This window comes from Palaemon carinicauda, chromosome 6, assembly GCF_036898095.1.
Source record: "Palaemon carinicauda isolate YSFRI2023 chromosome 6, ASM3689809v2, whole genome shotgun sequence".
In the NCBI taxonomy this organism is placed as follows: domain Eukaryota; kingdom Metazoa; phylum Arthropoda; class Malacostraca; order Decapoda; family Palaemonidae; genus Palaemon; species Palaemon carinicauda.
In genome coordinates this window covers 65,355,753-65,376,069 of record NC_090730.1, presented here as the reverse complement: position 1 = coordinate 65,376,069, position 20,317 = coordinate 65,355,753, and the positions used below count along the sequence as shown (strand labels likewise).

General features: G+C 42.9%; 1 pseudogene; it reads left to right on the top strand.

The window, feature by feature from the left end:
* Positions 1 to 16,151, top strand: part of LOC137643033 (zinc finger protein 585A-like) — a 157,567-nt pseudogene extending 141,416 nt beyond the window's left edge.
* Positions 16,152 to 20,317: the final 4,166 nt, after the last annotated feature.

The window sequence follows — 20,317 nt, the reverse complement described above, 5'->3', positions numbered from 1 at the left end:
TCAAGACCTCTTAAACGTAAAGTCCAGACCTATGCCAGACGTACGAAGTTAGAGTTCAACCCGGATGCAGTCATTGGGTTAGCTCTGACTCTCCTCAGTCATCAGTTGAATGCACTCCGCCTAAGAGGAGTAAGGTTCTGCCGCAACAGATCTCTGCTGTTAAGGCTTTACCTCAGCAGACCTTAGTGTCTGCCGACCCCAAGTTGACTCTACTGCAGTCCATGCAGTCACAACTTTCGGTCTTGATGCGTGAGTGTCGGGCTGAGAAGGTTGCGCCTCCGCCTGCGCTCGCTCCGCCTGCACTCGCTCCGCCTGCGCTCGCTCCGCCTGACCGCAGTACCACCTGCCAGGCGTACGATGTTGAGCCACGTTATGAGTTTACTGATCCCAGTGGTGTGCAGCTCCCTCCGCCTTCCTTAAGGCAACCTCAGCAATGGGAACAGGAGGCTTATACCTCTCTTCCTCCGCTTCCACTTGCTGTTCCACCAGTGAGGCAACACTCGCTTGAGGTACAACCTCTCCCATCCATGAGTCAGTCTCCTCAGCTCTCGCTGCAGCGAGCTCAACCCTCCTCAAGGCAAGCACCTTAACACCTTAGCCTTGCGCCTCAGGAGCCTCAACTTGCGAGATTTTTACTGCGTTCTGCGCAGCCACTACCTTTTCGCTCTCAGCTCACACCGCAGGAACCTCAACTCGTTCCTCAGGAACTTGCTACTGCGCATCCGTCAACCACTCAGCAAGCGCAACCCTTGAGTTCAGCCACTCATGCCAGGAGTCAGCCTCCTCCACCCATGCGCCTACCTTCTGCTACTTCCTTTGATCAGCCTTTGCAGACTGAGCCTCAGGTGTTCCCTCAACAGAGTCTTGAAGAGGAAACCACAACTATTGTTGTTACAGCTCGTTCTGACTCTGCTGTTCAGCATACCTTACCTCCATTTTCAAACCTTATGATAATGGAGGTTATTTGTATTACTTATAAAAATATATTTGTATTCCTTGCAATATATTTTTAACAATATCGCAAAATATGGCAAAAATATGAATCATGAGTTATGAATGTAAGGTAAATATTATGTTGATATTAAAACCCCATGCAAGCATGCATAAAGCACTCTAGCACTGGTCATGGAATTTCTGAGAAATGTTAAACGCCATGCACACGCTCTGCTTACCTTACAGCATGCTCTACATACAGCATGCTCTGCTTACAGCATGCTCTGCATACTACATGCTCTGCATACAGCATGCTCTGCATTCAGCATGCTCTGCATACAACATGCTCTACATACAGCATGCTCTGCATACAGCATGCTCTGCATACAACATGCTCTGCATACAGCATGCTCTGCATTCAGCATGCTCTGCATACAACATGTTCTGCATACAGCATGCTCTGCATTCAGCATGCTCTGCATACAACATGCTCTACATACAGCATGCTCTGCATACAGCATACTCTGCATACAACATGCTCTGCATACCTTACCACATGCTTCTCAGTCACACATCTTTGGTTGTTGCCAACTCACTAGACTGTCAAGCAGTTTCATAACGTTGCCTTCTAGTCTGCTGCTTTTGCACCAGTGAACCCTCACTGAGAGAACTTAGCTTTTCTAGGATATGGTCCCTGTAGATGAGAAAGTTCTTTTCTCCCTCCTTCTGATATTCCCTTGAGGACTCTGTCATTTGGAGGGAGCCTTTAGCTGCATAGCCTCCTATGGACTTTTATTTAAGCATAACATGCTTCCAGGGAAGGTAATGGTTCCACTTCAGTCGCTAATCCCGTCTGTTACCACACCTGCTCCCATAGACCTTGAGCTGTGTTGCAAGACATGCAGTCCAAGCTTAGTCCTTGTTAGAGGATTTTTTGTTTACGGAGTCAATGTGTCACGGGGAAGACGTTCAACAACCAACAGAAGTGACTTGTTGTGACGCAGTGCGGCAACCTCAGCAACCCGATAAGGAGTTGTCTGTACGACCCAGACAGTCTAGACAGATTCGGGTTGTCACTGTACTTCCTCGCTTGCCCATGATTGACAGTTCACAGACTGTGCAGCAGTACCATGATCTTGTGTCCGGCTCCGTCAGACGACTGGCTTTTAAGAGCTCCCACAAGTCGTCGCTGTCTGGAGATTTTCAAATGGACTATGGATCTGACCAAGGAACTGGGCCTCCTGGTCAATTTTGAGGAGTCTCAGCTCGTTCCATCCCAGACCATTGTCTCCTTGGGTATGGATCTTCAGAGTCGAGCTTTTCGGACTTTTCCGTCGGCCCCAAGGATCTTCCAAGCCCTAGAATGCATCCAGAGCATGCTGAGAAGGAACCGATGCTCAGTCAGGTAGTGGATGAGTCTAACAGGGACACTTTCATCGCTGGCCCTGTTCATCGTGTTAGGGAGACTCCACCTCCCCCCCCTTCAGTATCATCTAGCTGCTCACTGGATAAAGGACATGACGCTAGAGACGGTCTCAGTTCCTGTTTCCGAAGAGAGGAGGTCTTCTCTCGCGTGGTGTAAGAACAGCTTTCTTCTCAAGGAAGTCTACCTTTGGCTGTTCAGAAACACGACCGCCGTCTCCTCTCGGACGCATCAGACACGGGCTGGGGTGCGACTTTGGACGGACAAGAATGCTCGGGAACATGGAATCAGGAGCAAAGGACACTTCACATCAATTGCAAGGAGTTGTTGGCGGTTATTCTGGCCTTGATAAACTTCAAGTCCCTCCAGCTTAACAAAGTGGTGGAGGTGGACTCTGACAACACCACAGCCCTGGCTTACATCTTCAAGCAGGGAGGGACTCTTTCGTGGAAGTTGTTCTAGATCGCAAAGACCTACTCATCTGGTCTAAAGATCGAAAGCTAACTGGTAACGAGGTTCATTCAGGGCGGTATGAATGTCATGGCAGATCACCTCAGACGGAAGGGTCAGGTCATCCCCACAGAGTGGACCCTTCTCAAGAATGTTTGCAGCAGACTTTGGGCCCTGTGGGGTCAGCCAACCATAGATCTGTTCACTACCTCGATAACCTAGAGACTCCTGTTGTATTTTTCTCCGATTCCAGACCCAGCAGCAGTTCACGTGGATGCTTTTCTGCTGGATTGGTTCCATCTCGACCTGTATGCATTCCCGCCGTTCAAGATTGTCAACAGGGTACTTCAGAAGTTCTCCTCTCACAAAGGGACACGGCTGACGTTGGTTGGCTCCGCTCTGGCCCGCGAGAGAATGGTTCTTAGAGGTACTGCAATGGCTGGTCGACATTCCCAGGACTCTTCCTGTAGGAGTGAACCTTCTAAGTCTACCTCACGTAAAGAAGGTACACCCAATCCTCCACGCTCTTCGTCTGACTGCCTTCAGACTTTCGAAAGACTCTCAAGAGCTAGGGGCTTTTCGAAGGAGGCAGCCAGAGCGATTGCCAAAGCAAGGAGAACATCCACTCTCAGAATCTATAAGTCTTAAGGGGAAGTCTTCCGTAGCTGGTACAAGACCAATGCAGTTTCCTCAACCAGTACCACTGTAACCCAGATTGCTGACTTCCTGTTATATCTAAGGAAAGTAAGATCCCTTTCAGCTCCTACGATCAAGGGTTACAGAAGTATGTTGGCAGCGGTTTTCCGCCACAGAGGCTTGGATCTTTCCACCAACAAAGATCTACAGGACCTCCCTAGGTCTTTTGAGACCTCAAAGGAACGTCGGTTGTCCACTCCAGGCTGGAATCTAGACGTGGTCCTAAGGTTCCTTATGTCATCAAGATTTGAACCTCTCCAATCAGCCTCTTTTTAGGACCTCACATTAAAAACTCTTTTCCTCGTGTGCTTGACAACAGCTAAAAGAGTAAGTGAGATCCACGCCTTCAGCAGGATCATTGTTTTCACATCTGAAACGGCTACATGTTCCTTGCAGCTCGGTTTTTGCTAAACGAGCTTCCTTCACGTCCTTGGCCTAAGTCGTTCGAGATCCCAAGCCTGTCCAACTTGGTGGGGAATGATCTGAAGAGAGTACTTTGCCCAGTTAGAGCTCTTAGGTACTATCTAAAAAGGTCTTAACCTTTACAAGGACAATCAGAAGCCTTATAGTGTGCTATCAAGAAACCTTCTTTTCCAAGTTCTAAGAACTCAGTTTCTTACTATTCAGGCTTCTGATTAGAGAAACACATTCTCATCTGAAGGAAGAAGACCTTGCTTTGCTGAAGGTAAGGACACATGAAGTGGGAGCTGTGGCTACTTCAGTGGCCTTCAAACAGAGCCATTCTCTGCAGAGTGTTATGGATGCAACCTATTGGAGAAGCAAGTCAGTGTTCGCATCATGCTATCTCAAAGATGTCCAGTCTCTTTACGAGTACTGCTACACCCTGGGACCATTCGTAGCAACGAATGCAGTAGTAGGCGAGGGCTCAGCCACTACATTCCCATAATCCCATAACCTTTTAACCTTTCTCTTGAATACTTTTTATGGGTTGTACGGTCGGCTAAGAAGCCTTCCACATCCTTGTTGATTTGGCGGGTGGTCAATTCTTTCTTGAGAAGCGCCGAGGTTAAAGGTTGTGATGAGGTCCTTTAGTATGGGTTGCAGCCCTGTATACTTTAGCACCTTTGAGTTGATTCAGCCTCCCAAGAGGAACGCTGCGCTCAGTAAGGAAGACGATCTTATTAAAGGCAGAGTAACGGTTCAAGTCGACTTCCTTACCAGGTACTTATTATTTCATTGTTATTGTGGATAACTGATTATATGAAATACGGGATACTTAGCTATCCTTTAGTCTTGTACACTGGTTTTTCACCCACCCCCCTGGGTGTGAATCAGCTACATGATTATCGGGTAAGTTTAATATTGAAAAATGTTATTTTTATTAGTAAAATAAATTTTTGAATATACTTACCCGATAATCATGATTTAATCGACCCTCCCTTCCTCCCCATAGAGAACCAGTGGACCGAGGAAAAATTGAGGAGGTGTCAACAAGAAGTACTATAGTACCTGGCCACAGGTGGCGCTGGTAAGTACACCCCCTTCTAGTATTGTGATAGCTGGCGTATCCCTCCATAGAATTCTGTCGGGCAACGGAGTTGACAGCTACATGATTATCGGGTAAGTATATTCAAAAATTTATTTTACTAATAAAAATAACATTTTTCCTAACAATACAAACCTTTCCTATTTATATAAATTTGCCCGCCAGCCCTATCCCCCCTTGAAGTCCTACCTCCAAGCAAAGTGAGCTAAATCATCGATGTGCGAGTTGGATCGGTAACAAGCTACCCCCCTCAACCCCTGCTAACTAGCGGTGTGGGTAGTTAATCCTCGCTAAATTTTAATGGCTCGTCATTTCAGCTTCGCCAAAAGTAATACCCCCTAAATAAATAGCTAAGGTTTGTATCTTTAGGAAAAATACAAATTATCTACGAATTTGTCATTTGTTGGATATATATTTTGGGGGCACCAGTTCTTCCCACTCCGGTGTGGAGTAATCCAACCCTGACTCACACTCCCTCCCTTTCCCTCTCAACTGGCTGTTTTTGGTGATGCTCCTCTACAATCGAGTCAAGGTTTAATTCTTTAGAATTCTCTTGTGGTCAGAAATTAGAGTTACAGTACTACAGCAGAACTTAGACAAACATATAAAGTCATCCCTCAGTCTTCACTGGGGTAGGTAACAGCGACGCATGATAATCGAGATTCTGTGAATGCTTGCTGCCTTGAGGTGACTTAACTCAAAATCTACCAACTTACTGCCCATCACCTATGAGCTGTTAACTAACACACTAAGTACCCACTGTAATGCAGTACGGTATATTGTTTTTATATGGTTTCTATCACAGTATAAGTATTGTATGACTGTATGAACACAATTCAGTAACAGTACACTCATGCTGAACTTGATCGCATCACCCAGGTCCTCATGAATAATGTCCTTTCCAACAAGCAAATTAACTGTGAAAATCACCAACTAGCCATGGACACTTGGTACAAGGTCGAGCCACGGACTGAGAATACAGCTAGGACCATTAACCTTTACTACAAAGGTTATATGCATAAGGATCACCTGAAAGACGAGAAAGCAGTGAGGGACATCGTCAGAAACTGTCTCCCCTGTGGATGAAAACCCTGAGATTAAACTGACTATTTACTATCAAATGACCAAGAGGAAATCTCTCATAATGGAAAACAACCCAGCCCTGCCGCTATAGGCCTTCTTTAGACGGAACAATGTACTTCTTCTTGCGATGACCTTTACAACACCACCTGGTCACAGCTCTGTTTATCTCGATTTAGTCTCTTTAGTATAAAATATCCAGAATTTGTTATAAATGTGTCAGTTATTACTGGGTTTGACTGTACAGGCTTCCCTGGCACTGGGATTACTGGTACTTGGATGGGCACTTCAGGAACTCCTAGGTCTCAAGCTCACTGGTTTCACTGGCAATGTGCCCACCAGGGGGGAAAGTAACCTTATAAAAGCTATAGAGGGCCTACCAGAAAGACCTAAAGAAGTCCACAGCTTCTTTAGGTCAAACTCATTGTGGGTAGTCTGCACATGTCACCAAATCCTCAAAACAGTTTCTGATGTATATCCTGACATAAGCTCATTGTGGACAGAATCAAAGGTGTATATGGAGAAACTAAAGTAGCCTACGATCTCTATGGTGAGAGAAAAGAGCTTTAGAGCTTCATGGGCATTAGCTTGGCTTGGGTGTTGTCAAGACTCTCAGGCTTTTTTTTTCATACTCCAAGCAAATGCTTGCCACTGAACAGGAGGCCACGCTATACACTCGTTAAGGTGAGAGAATTTAGATCAATCACTAATTTATCTGCAAACCAGTAACCATCATCCACTCTTTCCGAGGAATTTCTTACTTTGTCTCCATAATGGCAGACAAAGCCAACATATAAGCATTCAAAAATGTGAGTAAAAGAAAAAAATCAATAGCCTTGTTAGGGCGCAACAGTACAATACAACTGTACTAGTTGGGGCTGGAAAGTTGGTGTGACTACTTACCTATGGTCACCACCTGTTGTTGACTACGTACCTCATTAACAAATTCATTGGCTGTTCCAGCTCTAGTGAAGACTTCCCTATGTTAAAGTATGAATGGCTTGTATATATGTTGGAACAAAATGGTGATATACTATAATTTGTTTAAAATTTACCATACTTACAGAGTGCAATATAGTTATATAACTTATGTGAAGATCTTAGAGATTGATGCTTATTTCAAAATAAAAATAACCATAGTGTTTATTTGAAATTATATCTTGCATTGAAGAATATTAGATTTTTCACTAGGATTAGATTTATGAACCTGCTCTTTACAATTGATAAGTTATGCGATGATTTTTCAATATTAAACTTACCCGATAATTATGTAGCTGTCAACTCCGTTGCCCGACAGAATTCTACGGGAGGGATACGCCAGCTATCACTATACTAGAAGGGGGTGTACTCACAAGCGCCACCTGTGGCCAGGTACTACAGTACTTGTTGTTGACGCCACCTCACTTTTTCCTCTGTCGTGCTTCCGGCAAGACGTTCTTGGATACGCTTATGATTTTGGAGTATTGTTCACGGTTTGGTGAAGTATTTCTCTAAAACTTGCAGCTATTCGCTATACTGGAAACTTCTATATTAGCTTAGTTAGCTTTTGGAATTAATTTGATTAATTATGGTGACGAAGAGAGTATGAACTCTCTTTCACCTTTAAATGGCCGACCCTTCCCTTAGACGGAAGTGTTGGTGTCTAAGAGAGTATAGACTCTCTTTCTTAATTTTGCTTAACAAAAGTTATAGATTTATTTTATATCTCTCCGCCTCTTATAGGCCTCTTCGATTAACTTCCTTTTATTATAAACTTATTAAAATTAATTTTTATTTTTGTTTATATTCGACCTTCCTAATAGTAGGCGGTCTTTTCTTGGTACCGAAGTTAATTAACTTTGAGCCCGTCATTTCGGTTTACCTGTTAACATATTATGCTATTTTAATGTCTTTGAAAGAATTTCTTTGATAGTCTCGTACTGTTTTCAAAGTTGAACTAACGTTTTGTTTTGTCTCTGCAGTTGTTGACGTTCAGAACGTTCAACTTGCGCTCTATCGTTACGATAGAGAAAGAATTTTCACGGTTTCACGTTGCAGTAAGAGTAACCGTGTCTAGCGTTTTGTTCATTCTTTCTTAACTTAATGGTTTTAATCCTAATAAAGGAACTTTTCATTTTGGGAAATATTTCAGTTTTTTCCTTTAACAATAATATGTTTTAACGATATATATGATTGGGCTCTTCTCTCAGGTTCTAAGTCAAGAGAGAGAGAGAGAGAGAGAGATAGAGACGGAGGGAGAAAGAGGAGGATAAACGTTTCATTCAACGAGTAACGTTGTTATCGTTTTTGCTCTTCTCCCTAGTCTCTTTAGGGGAAGAAGGTAAACGTTTCTAGAGTGATCTAGTGTTTAGTCTCTTTCCAGCCACTGAATTATATATCTTTCATTAGATTTTTCTGTTACATTGTAATTCTGTTTTCGCAATTACTAACTTTTGAGAAAGGATAGAATTGCGTGTTTCAGGTACAAACCACTTAAAGTTTCGAGTTCAGTGAAATAAGTGCAAACAGAAAATCAAAGTGATAAGTGATTAGCGCAAAGTGTGTCAGTGTTGTGCGTGAGGGTACTTCTGTGCGGGCCAGTCGTCCTCCCAGTCCGGGACCTCTTGCAAGCTCCCAAGCCCAGGGGAGAAGCAATGTCGAAGGGCAAAAGGGTTCAGCAGGCCTTGATCGGCGCACAGAAGTATCCTCGGTGGTTGCGGGCGTGTCTTACCGAGACCGTCACTCCCACCCGCAGACGATTGAGCCCTTATTTTGCTCGTCTGCAGAAGAAATTTAGGGGAGAAAACGCTGGTCTCAGGTCTCAAGACCTCTTAAACGTAAAGTCCAGACCTATGCCAGACGTACGAAGTTAGAGTTCAACAACCCGGATGCAGTCATTGGGTTAGCTCTGACTCGCCGCAGTCATCAGTTGAATGCACTCCGCCTAAGAGGAGTAAGGTTCTGCCGCAACAGATCTCTGCTGTTAAGGCTTTACCTCAGCAGACCTTAGTGTCTGCCGACCCCAAGTTGGCTCTACTGCAGTCCATGCAGTCACAACTTTCGGTCTTGATGCGTGAGTGTCGGGCTGAGAAGGTTGCGCCTCCGCCTGCGCTCGCTCCGCCTGCGCTCGCTCCGCCTGCGCTCCCTCCGCCTGCGCTCGCTCCGCCTGCGCTCGCTCCGCCTGACCGCAGTACCGCCTGCCAGGCGTACGATGTTGAGCCACGTTATGAGTTTACTGATCCCAGTGGTGTGCAGCTCCCTCCGCCTTCCTTAAGGCAACCTCAGCAATGGGAACAGGAGGCTTATACCTCTCTTCCTCCGCTTCCACTTGCTGTTCCACCAGTGAGGCAACACTCGCTTGAGGTACAACAACCTCTCCCATCCATGAGTCAGTCCCCTCAGCTCTCGCTGCAGCGAGCTCAACCCTCCTCAAGGCAAGCACCTCAACACCTTAGCCTTGCGCCTCAGGAGCCTCAACTTGCGAGACTTTTACTGCGTTCTGCGCAGCCACTACCTTTTCGCTCTCAGCTCACACCACAGGAACCTCAACTCGTTCCTCAGGAACTTGCTACTGCGCATCCGCCAACCACTCAGCAAGCGCAACCCTTGAGTTCAGCCACTCATGCCAGGAGTCAGCCTCCTCCACCCATGCGCCTACCTTCTGCTACTTCTTTTGATCAGCCTTTGCAGACTGAGCCTCAGGTGTTCCCTCAACAGAGTCTTGAAGAGGAAACCACAACTATTGTTGTTCCAGCTCGTTCTGACTCTGCTGTTCAGCATACCTTACCTCCATTTTCAAACATTATGATAATGGAGGTTATTTGTATTACTTATAAAAATATATTTGTATTCCTTGCAATATATTTTTAACAATATCGCAAAATATGGCAAAAATATGAATCATGAGTTATGAATGTAAGGTAAATATTATGTTGATATTAAAACCCCATGCAAGCATGCATAAAGCACTCTAGCACTGGTCATGGAATTTCTGAGAAATGTTAAACGCCATGCACACGCTCTGCTTACCTTACAGCATGCTCTACATACAGCATGCTCTGCTTACAGCATGCTCTGCATACAACATGCTCTGCATACAGCATGCTCTGCATTCAGCATGCTCTGCATACAACATGCTCTACATACAGCATGCTCTGCATACAGCATGCTCTGCATACAACATGCTCTGCATACAGCATGCTCTGCTTTCAGCATGCTCTGCATACAACATGCTCTGCATACAGCATGCTCTGCATTCAGCATGCTCTGCATACAACATGCTCTACATACAGCATGCTCTGCATACAGCATACTCTGCATACAACATGCTCTGCATACCTTACCGCATGCTTCTCAGTCACACATCTTTGGTTGTTGCCAACTCACTAGACTGTCAAGCAGTTTCATAACGTTGCCTTCTAGTCTGCTGCTTTTGCACCAGTGAAACTCTCACTGAGAGAACTTTGCTTTTCTAGGATATGGTCCCTGTAGATGAGAAAGTTCTTTTCTCCCTCCTTCTGATATTCCCTTGAGGACTCTGTCATTTGGAGGGAGCCTTTAGCTGCGTAGCCTCCTATGGACTTTTATTTAAGCATAACATGCTTCCAGGGAAGGTAATGGTTCCACTTCAGTCGCTAATCCCGTCTGTTACCACACCTGCTCCCATAGACCTTGAGCTGTGTTGCAAGACATGCAGTCCAAGCTTAGTCCTTGTTAGAGGATTTTTTGTTTACGGAGTCAATGTGTCACGGGGAAGACGTTCAACAACCAGCAGAAGTGACTTGTTGTGACGCAGTGCGGCAACCTCAGCAACCCGATAAGGAGTTGTCTGTATGACCCAGACAGTCTAGACAGATTCGGGTTGTCACTGTACTTCCTCGCTTGCCCATGGTTGACAGTTCACAGACTGTGCAGCAGTACCATGATCTTGTGTCCGGCTCCGTCAGACGACTGGCTTTTAAGAGCTCCCACAAGTCGTCGCTGTCTGGAGATTTTCAAATGGACTATGGATCTGACCAAGGAACTGGGCCTCCTGGTCAATTTTGAGGAGTCTCAGCTCGTCCCATCCCAGACCATTGTCTCCTTGGGTATGGATCTTCAGAGTCGAGCTTTTCGGGCTTCTCCGTCGGCCCCAAGGATCTTCCAAGCCCTAGAATGCATCCAGAGCATGCTGAGAAGGAACCGATGCTCAGTCAGGTAGTGGATGAGTCTAACAGGGACACTTTCATCGCTGGCCCTGTTCATCGTGTTAGGGAGACTCCACCTCCCCCCCTTCAGTATCATCTAGCTGCTCACTGGATAAAGGACATGACGCTAGAGACGGTCTCAGTTCCTGTTTCCGAAGAGAGGAGGTCTTCTCTCGCGTGGTGTAAGAACAGCTTTCTTCTCAAGGAAGTCTACCTTTGGCTGTTCAGAAACACGACCGCCGTCTCCTCTCGGACGCATCAGACACGGGCTGGGGTGCGACTTTGGACGGACAAGAATGCTCGGGAACATGGAATCAGGAGCAAAGGACACTTCACATCAATTGCAAGGAGTTGTTGGCGGTTATTCTGGCCTTGATAAACTTCAAGTCCCTCCAGCTTAACTAAGTGGTGGAGGTGGACTCTGACAACACCACAGCCCTGGCTTACATCTTCAAGCAGGGAGGGACTCTTTCGTGGAAGTTGTTCTAGATCGCAAGGGACCTACTCATCTGGTCTAAAGATCGAATGCTAACTGGTAACGAGGTTTATTCAGGGCGGTATGAATGTCATGGCAGATCACCTTAGCCGGAAGGGTCAGGTCATCCCCACAGAGTGGACCCTTCTCAAGAATGTTTGCAGCAGACTTTGGGCCCTGTGGGGTCAGCCAACCATAGATCTGTTCGCTACCTCGATAACCTAGAGACTCCTGTTGTATTGTTCTCCGATTCCAGACCCAGCAGCAGTTCACGTGGATGCTTTTCTGCTGGATTGGTTCCATCTCGACCTGTATGCATTCCCGCCGTTCAAGATTGTCAACAGGGTACTTCAGAAGTTCTCCTCTCACAAAAGGACACGGCTGACGTTGGTTGGCTCCGCTCTGGCCCGCGAGAGAATGGTTCTTAGAGGTACTGCAATGGCTGGTCGACATTCCCAGGACTCTTCCTCTAGGAGTGAACCTTCTAAGTCTACCTCACGTAAAGAAGGTACACCCAATCCTCCACGCTCTTCGTCTGACTGCCTTCAGACTTTCGAAAGACTCTCAAGAGCTAGGGGCTTTTCGAAGGAGGCAGCCAGAGCGATTGCCAAAGCAAGGAGAACATCCACTCTCAGAATCTATCAGTCTCAAGGGGAAGTCTTCCGTAGCTGGTACAAGACCAATGCAGTTTCCTCAACCAGTACCACTGTAACCCAGATTGCTGACTTCCTGTTATATCTAAGGAAAGTAAGATCCCTTTCAGCTCCTACGATCAAGGGTTACAGAAGTATGTTGGCAGCGGTTTTCCGCCACAGAGGCTTGGATCTTTCCACCAACAAAGATCTACAGGACCTCCCTAGGTCTTTTGAGACCTCAAAGGAACGTCGGTTGTCCACTCCAGGCTGGAATCTAGACGTGGTCCTAAGGTTCCTTATGTCATCAAGATTTGAACCTCTCCAATCAGCCTCTTTTTAGGACCTCACATTAAAAACTCTTTTCCTCGTGTGCTTGACAACAGCTAAAAGAGTAAGTGAGATCCACGCCTTCAGCAGGATCATTGTTTTCACATCTGAAACGGCTACATGTTCCTTGCAGCTCGGTTTTTGCTAAACGAGCTTCCTTCACGTCCTTGGCCTAAGTCGTTCGAGATCCCAAGCCTGTCCAACTTGGTGGGGAATGAACTGAAGAGAGTACTTTGCCCAGTTAGAGCTCTTAGGTACTATCTAAAAAGGTCTTAACCTTTACAAGGACAATCAGAAGCCTTATAGTGTGCTATCAAGAAACCTTCTTTTCCAAGTTCTAAGAACTCAGTTTCTTACTATTCAGGCTTCTGATTAGAGAAACACATTCTCATCTGAAGGAAAAAGACCTTGCTTTGCTGAAGGTAAGGACACATGAAGTGGGAGCTGTGGCTACTTCAGTGGCCTTCAAACAGAGCCATTCTCTGCAGAGTGTTATGGATGCAACCTATTGGAGAAGCAAGTCAGTGTTCGCATCATTCTATCTCAAAGATGTCCAGTCTCTTTACGAGTACTGCTACACCCTGGGACCATTCGTAGCAACGAATGCAGTATTAGGCGAGGGCTCAGCCACTACATTCCCATAATCCCATAACCTTTTAACCTTTCTCTTGAATACTTTTTATGGGTTGTACGGTCGGCTAAGAAGCCTTCCACATCCTTGTTGATTTGGCGGGTGGTCAATTCTTTCTTGAGAAGCGCCGAGGTTAAAGGTTGTGATGAGGTCCTTTAGTATGGGTTGCAGCCCTGTATACTTTAGCACCTTTGAGTTGATTCAGCCTTCCAAGAGGAACGCTGCGCTCAGTAAGGAAGACGATCTTATTAAAGGCAGAGTAACGGTTCAAGTCGACTTCCTTACCAGGTACTTATTATTTCATTGTTATTGTGGATAACTGATTATATGAAATACGGGATACTTAGCTATCCTTTAGTCTTGTACACTGGTTTTTCACCCACCCCCCTGGGTGTGAATCAGCTACATGATTATCGGGTAAGTTTAATATTGAAAAATGTTATTTTCATTAGTAAAATAAATTTTTGAATATACTTACCCGATAATCATGATTTAATTGACCCACCCTTCCTCCCCATAGAGAACCAGTGGACCGAGGAAAAAGTGAGGTGGCGTCAACAACAAGTACTGTAGTACCTGGCCACAGGTGGCGCTTGTGAGTACACCCCCTTCTAGTATAGTGATAGCTGGCGTATCCCTCCCGTAGAATTCTGTCGGGCAACGGAGTTGACAGCTACATGATTATCGGGTAAGTATATTCAAAAATTTATTTTACTAATGAAAATAACATTTTGTTACAAAATAGAAATAGAATGCCACAATGTATGTATAGGATAGCCTGAAATAATTTAAGGTTTTATGATTTTAGTAAAAGTTTTGCTTTTATATTGTACTTTATCTTGAGAGTGTTGTGATTTTGACGACAGAACTTATGAATATAGGGAAATATTTTGATGAATTTTAGTTAATTCTATTTTCTTGTAATAAAAAAGGAAAGACTGTTATCAGAAACTGAAAAGTGATTTCATTTTTATTATTCACCCAGGGTTGGTCCTGAGCATCATCTCTGTAATTGTATGAAGATTTAATTGTCAAGCATGGAACCTGAAGTTATAGTCACAGTGGTGGACGACAATAGTACCATAAAATTTGAAGACGAGACAGAGAATATTTATGAGGAAAATAAAGAAAAATATTGTGATGGGCTTAATTTATTAGAGGCAGACAGCAAAGACTATCGTTCCAGGTCATTTACTTGTACGGAATGTGGAAAGTCATTTTTCACAAATGGCCATCTTAAAGATCATATGAGAATTCACTCAGGGGAGAGGCCATTCTGTTGTACCTACTGCGAAAAGACGTTTTTAAGAAAAAGCCACCTAAAAGTGCATACAAGAATCCATACAGGAGAGAAGCAGTTTATCTGTACTTATTGTGGCAAGAGATTTAGGGAGAAGAGTATTTGCACAAAGCACGAGAAAACACACGTGGGAGAAAAGATTTTTGTTTGTTACGAATGTGGAAGAGCATTTAAAGAGGAACGAAGTCTAACTCTGCACCAACTGAGAATTCATACTGAAGAGAAGCCCTTTTTTTGTACGGATTGTGGAAAGAGTTTTAGTCAAGAAAAGTCTCTTGCTTCTCATATGAAAATGCACCGTGAAAGACAATTTACTTGTGTGGAGTGTGGAAAAAAATTCACTACACAAGGTCATCTCAATTTGCATTTGAAAGTCCATACGGGAGAGAAGCCATATCTTTGCCATGACTGCGGAAAGACATTCGCCTACAGTAATTCATACAAAAAGCATTTAAAAATTCATTCAGATGAAAGGCCATTTAAGTGCTTAGAGTGTGGAAGGGGTTTTGTTCGGAAGGGCGACTTGATGTTTCACATGAGAACTCACACGGGAGAAAAGCCATTCTCCTGTTTAGAATGTGGCAAAAGTTTTCAAAGGAAAGAATATTTGAAAATACATTTTAGAATACACACAGGAGAAAAACCATATCTATGCACAGAATGTGGAAAGCTTTTCAGTCAGAAGTCATCATTGAATGCACATATAAAACTGCACAAAATGAATGAAATATCATCATCAGGAGAAGAAAACAGAATGAGTGACGTAGATGGGAGTCTTACAGTTCCTGTTAAGTGTGAACTAGAAGAAATTGATTGTAATAATGTTGACAGTAACTCAGTTGAGGAAAAGTAACTGCGCTTTGAAGAAGAAAACTATGTTAAGTCATTAGAGGAAGGTGAAGAAAATAAAAAATCAGCCTGAACTAGTGTGCATTAAACAAGAGGAATCATATTGATTTTCATTATTTTCACAGTTGTCAGGTATGCTTTTCTTTAAATAGTACCGTATCTGTAAGTAAACTTTGCAGGAAGACCAGTTTTAATAGAATGTTTGTAACTGGTGTGAAGTTTAGCTGTGATTATGAAACCACAGTATCTCTTATGTTTCTTGTACAGTATATTTTATTCTGTACCTGATAAGTATAACTTGATGACTGTATTTCTAATATTTATATTCTGTAGCCCTCTACATATTTCTTGGATATTGCTGTATGTTCTTTAATTTTTTTCTCAAGATCTGCTTATATTGTAAAGAGGGGTAAAGATGTTTTTATCATGGAAATTATAGCTGAATAGGGAATATTAAAGATTTCTCTCTGGACAAAAAACTAATTGAAATTAGATAAATCCCATAGTTTTTTTTTTTTTTCTTGTATGTCATGATACTGTACCTCAACTTGAAATTTTGTGACATTCATTGTGAATTGTGTGTGATATGTAAATTTCTGCCATGTGAAAGTGGTTAAAACATGATTTCAGATTAGATAGGCATATACAAAAATGTCTTAAAATTAAAGATATTTACATTATCTTAGTGCTTTTCTTTAATGATGTTAGTGTAATGCATAATTTTATAAGGTTTTGGTTATTTAATTTAAAGTGCTTGCTTTTTGCTGCCTTCTTACAAGGAAAGTTGATTTATTTTGTATAAAGTCGTCACCATCACCATCATCATCATTATTTGTACTGGTATTTAAAATTTTCCCTTTATGCAATTAGATATATTTTTTAAGCAATAACATGAGAAAGTAAACAAATATAAAAAAATTTTATTTCATAGGCAACTAACCTCTGAAATCAGCAGTCAGGTTAATCAAGGAAAAATTATGATAAAATTAAGTAACCTAAACCTACAGTGGCATTATGGTAGCCATAGATGTAGAAATAATATTATTCCATCAGAGAATTAGTCAGTACTTAATAGCCTCATATCATGACTCAAGTTTCCATCTTTACGAAACTCGGTAACTAATTACAGTACTGCTAAAATATGTTTTGATATTCAACAAAATTTTAATTGGCATGAATTTCAAGTATTGTAAACAAATCCCTCAAGATATTATGACCAAATTTTAAACATTTTGAGTCTACCGATTACAGCATAGATTTTAAAACAATATCTTGGCAGGGAAAATATAATTAATCTTTTGGGCCATCCTTGTAAGAAGTAAGATTTTTAGCTCGTAGAGAAGATTAAACCCCTTTTGTTTTACCCCCTCCCCAAAAAAATAAGTCATCTCAAAGTGCATCCCAGAAAAAGGAGTCTCCCTTTTATCTTATCTGAGAAAGTATTTGGATCCTTGAGCATTCCAAGTGTTGATTACATTATTGTTTGATAAACAACTTTTGTGTCATTCCTTGGGAAGTTTCATTAGGCTTTAGGCGGTGACAACAATACTTGGCTAATCTGAAGAATCACATGCTTTTGAACTTTGCTATTTTCCAACACCATGAAAGGCATTGTTACTTTCATTTATGAAGCAGGTGTTGGACAGATTTTTTAGCAAAATGTTCAAATTCCAATAACAAATGTGTATCTCTGCAAGGAAGAAGGTACATGATCACCTTGGTGGCTTTAGACATTTGTTTATGATCTGATGAACAAAATGTTATGATAATTGGGAGTTTTTTTAATGAGATAATTTTATGATAGTTGTGAGTTTTTTTTCTAAATGAGATACAGTAAGCATGTAGATTCCTTTCTGTACAGAGGTCAAATCCTCATGTCAAAGTGGGCTTTGATATACAACTATTATATCTGTGAATCTCACCTAAGGTTTATATGGTCATGTATGATAACGAACAAGGTTTGGGAGCAATACTGTATTTCAAATTAATCATCACTAGTGATCTGGTCAGACTTTTTAGTCTCGCTCTGTGAATTCAGATTTAAAGTTTTCATTACAAAGGCAAATTAACTTTAGCTAAATTAGGGATGTATTCTAGCTTTGATATGTATTTATGTAATAATAGTTAAAGTGGGCTGTTGTTAGAGGAAAGTTCTCGTCATTCTCTTTGTTTTATGGGTCGTAGACAATAGTGTGTTTTAGTAGATGTTCTGAATGTTAGAATTTAACAGCCTTTTATGGAAGAATGATAGGGTTATGTCTGAACATGTGTGTGAAAAGTATACTAAACCTAAAAGAAAAGTACTGTAACTTACATTCAGGGGAGCATTCAGAGAAGAGTAGGTAAGTGGATTTAAGTAGTGATAAGGATGATGCTGCTCAAACTATTACCGGGCTTACTGAAGTTTGTAGTGATGTGCTTAATTGCAAAATTTATCTTTTTGTGGAAAAGTTAACTTATGTTCATGCAATATGAGAAGGCTAACTCTTCTTTGGGCATGCCCTGATCTGAACAGTAGGCTAACTCCTTATGTTTTGTTTAACAGCTCTAGTGTACCATTTAATAAGGGTTCTACTGGTATACAGTACTTTATAGAGACAATGGCTTTTCCACTAGCCTTGCTCTCTCATTTACTTTGGATCCTTCTTATTGCTAGACCCTTGCCTTTTCACATTCCAGTCAGCTGTTTTTTTTTTTTTTTTTTTTTTTTTTTTTGGCCACCAGATTCTGAGATAGAAGATTGGGCCAGGAGTCTGGATCCACACATCGCTCTCCTCACGCTGAAGCAAGCGCACATGAACAGTCTTTATTGTGAATAGTTCATTTAATTCCTTTGTATCCAACAAGTCTGATCAGATTGAATATTGAATGATATTTTATTGTAGTATTCTTTTAGGAAGGAACAATACAACAAATACTAATTTATTGATGTGGGTCTAGTCACCAGTAAGATGATAAAGTGATCATTACATTGTTATGTTTTATTCTTCCTTCAGTAGTGTGAGTTATGTGATAATTAGTCTGATTTTTGTATCTGCATTGTTCTGTTTAGAATGAAAGTTGTCTGAAGTAAAAATGTTGAACTCTGTTATTATTATTATTATTATTATTATTATGATTATGATTATTATTATTATGATTGTTATTATTATGATTATTATTATTATGATTATTATGATTTTTTAAATATTTAACTTAGCCGGTGAATATATAGCTGCAACTCTGTTGCTCGACAGACAAACTCTACGGAAAAAACTCGCCAGCGATCGCTACACAGGTTGCGGGTGTGCCCAACAGCGCCATCTGTCGACCAGATACCCAGCTCTTATGTAAACAAAGACTCAATTTTTTTCTCTGTCGAGGTGCCGACAAGACGTACTTTACTCGCTGTTGCTAAACTGGAGTTTTTCACATCTTATTGGTGAAGTACTATATTCTGGTTTTGAGCTTTCGCTGTGCTGGGTTTTTCTTCAAACAAATCCTTGAACTCTTTTTGGTAACGGATTCATTGTTGATGACTTAGATCGTTTTTGGAATTTTCCCTTGACCAATTCAAAATGGCTGACCCTTCACAAGTTCCCAAATTTAGGAAATGCAATGCTAGGGACTGTTCTAGGCGTCTTCCGAAGGCTTCTATCGACCCTCACACTGTTTGTTCCAATTGTAGGGGTAAAACCTGTCAATTGGAAGATCGGTGTGAGGAGTGCGTGGGCCTTTCGGAATTCGATTTTATCGAATTCGAAAAGTACACATGTAGGCTAGAGAGAGATAGAGTTAGGAGAAGTTCTTCTCGATCTATTGATGTATCCTCTCCTCATGCCCCACAACCTATTCCTTCCCCTGTAGTGGTTGTTCCTAACCCCCTCCTAGCACTCAGGAACCATCGATGACTGACATGATGCATGCCATCCAGGCTCTGGGTGAGAGAGTTGAGTCCCTTGCAAGTGACCGCAATCAGCTCATGGCGGATGTTAAGGAGCTTAAGTGCCAAAGTGCAGTGGGAAGTGCTAAAGTGCCAAGTGATAGTGTTGTGAACAGTGTTGCGCTTGAGGGTTCGTCTGTTCGTGCCTGTCGTCCTCCTAGTCCGGGACCTCTTGCAAGCTCCCAAGTCCAGGGGAGAAGCAATGTCGTACGACGCATGGGTTCGAGAGGCTTTAATCAGCGAACAGACGTTCCCTCCATGGTATCGGGCGTATCTACCCAAGATCGCCCCTACCTACCTAAGACGAGAGAGCCCATTTATACCTCGTCGTCTGAAGGTGTTTCTCGCAAGAAACTTTGGACCAAGGTCTCACGACCTTTAAAACGTAAATCGGTCCCTTCAGGACAAGTCCAACGTCCCGGTTGTAGTCACTGGGTCAGTTCGGACTCGTTGCCGTCATCTGATGACTGCTCACCGCCTAAGAGAGGCAAAGCGGTACCGCTTCAGACCCTAACACCGTCTGTCGCCGCACCTGCTCCCGTAGACCCTAAATGGGCTTTACTGCAAGACATGCAGTCCAAGCTTACGTCTCTAATGCAGGACTTTCATGAGGAGAAGGTTGCTGCCGTACCAGCAGCGAGTGCAGTAACTAGCCTACAACCTTCTAAGCGATCGGTTGTGTGTCCTGTGGACGCTGAGGTAACCTTCTCACGTACACCAGTTGAGGGAGTTCCTCCACCGATGCGTTCCAGTGTGGGCTGCCAGCCGCATGTTGACGTTAAGCGACGCACGGAAGTGGGTGTTGACGTTCTGGACGTTCAACAACCTTCAGAGTTGACTTGTTTTGACGCGGTGCGTCAACCTCCGCAACCCAGTGTGGTTTCCACTGCGCAACCCAGTCAGCCTAGACAGTCTCGGGTAGAC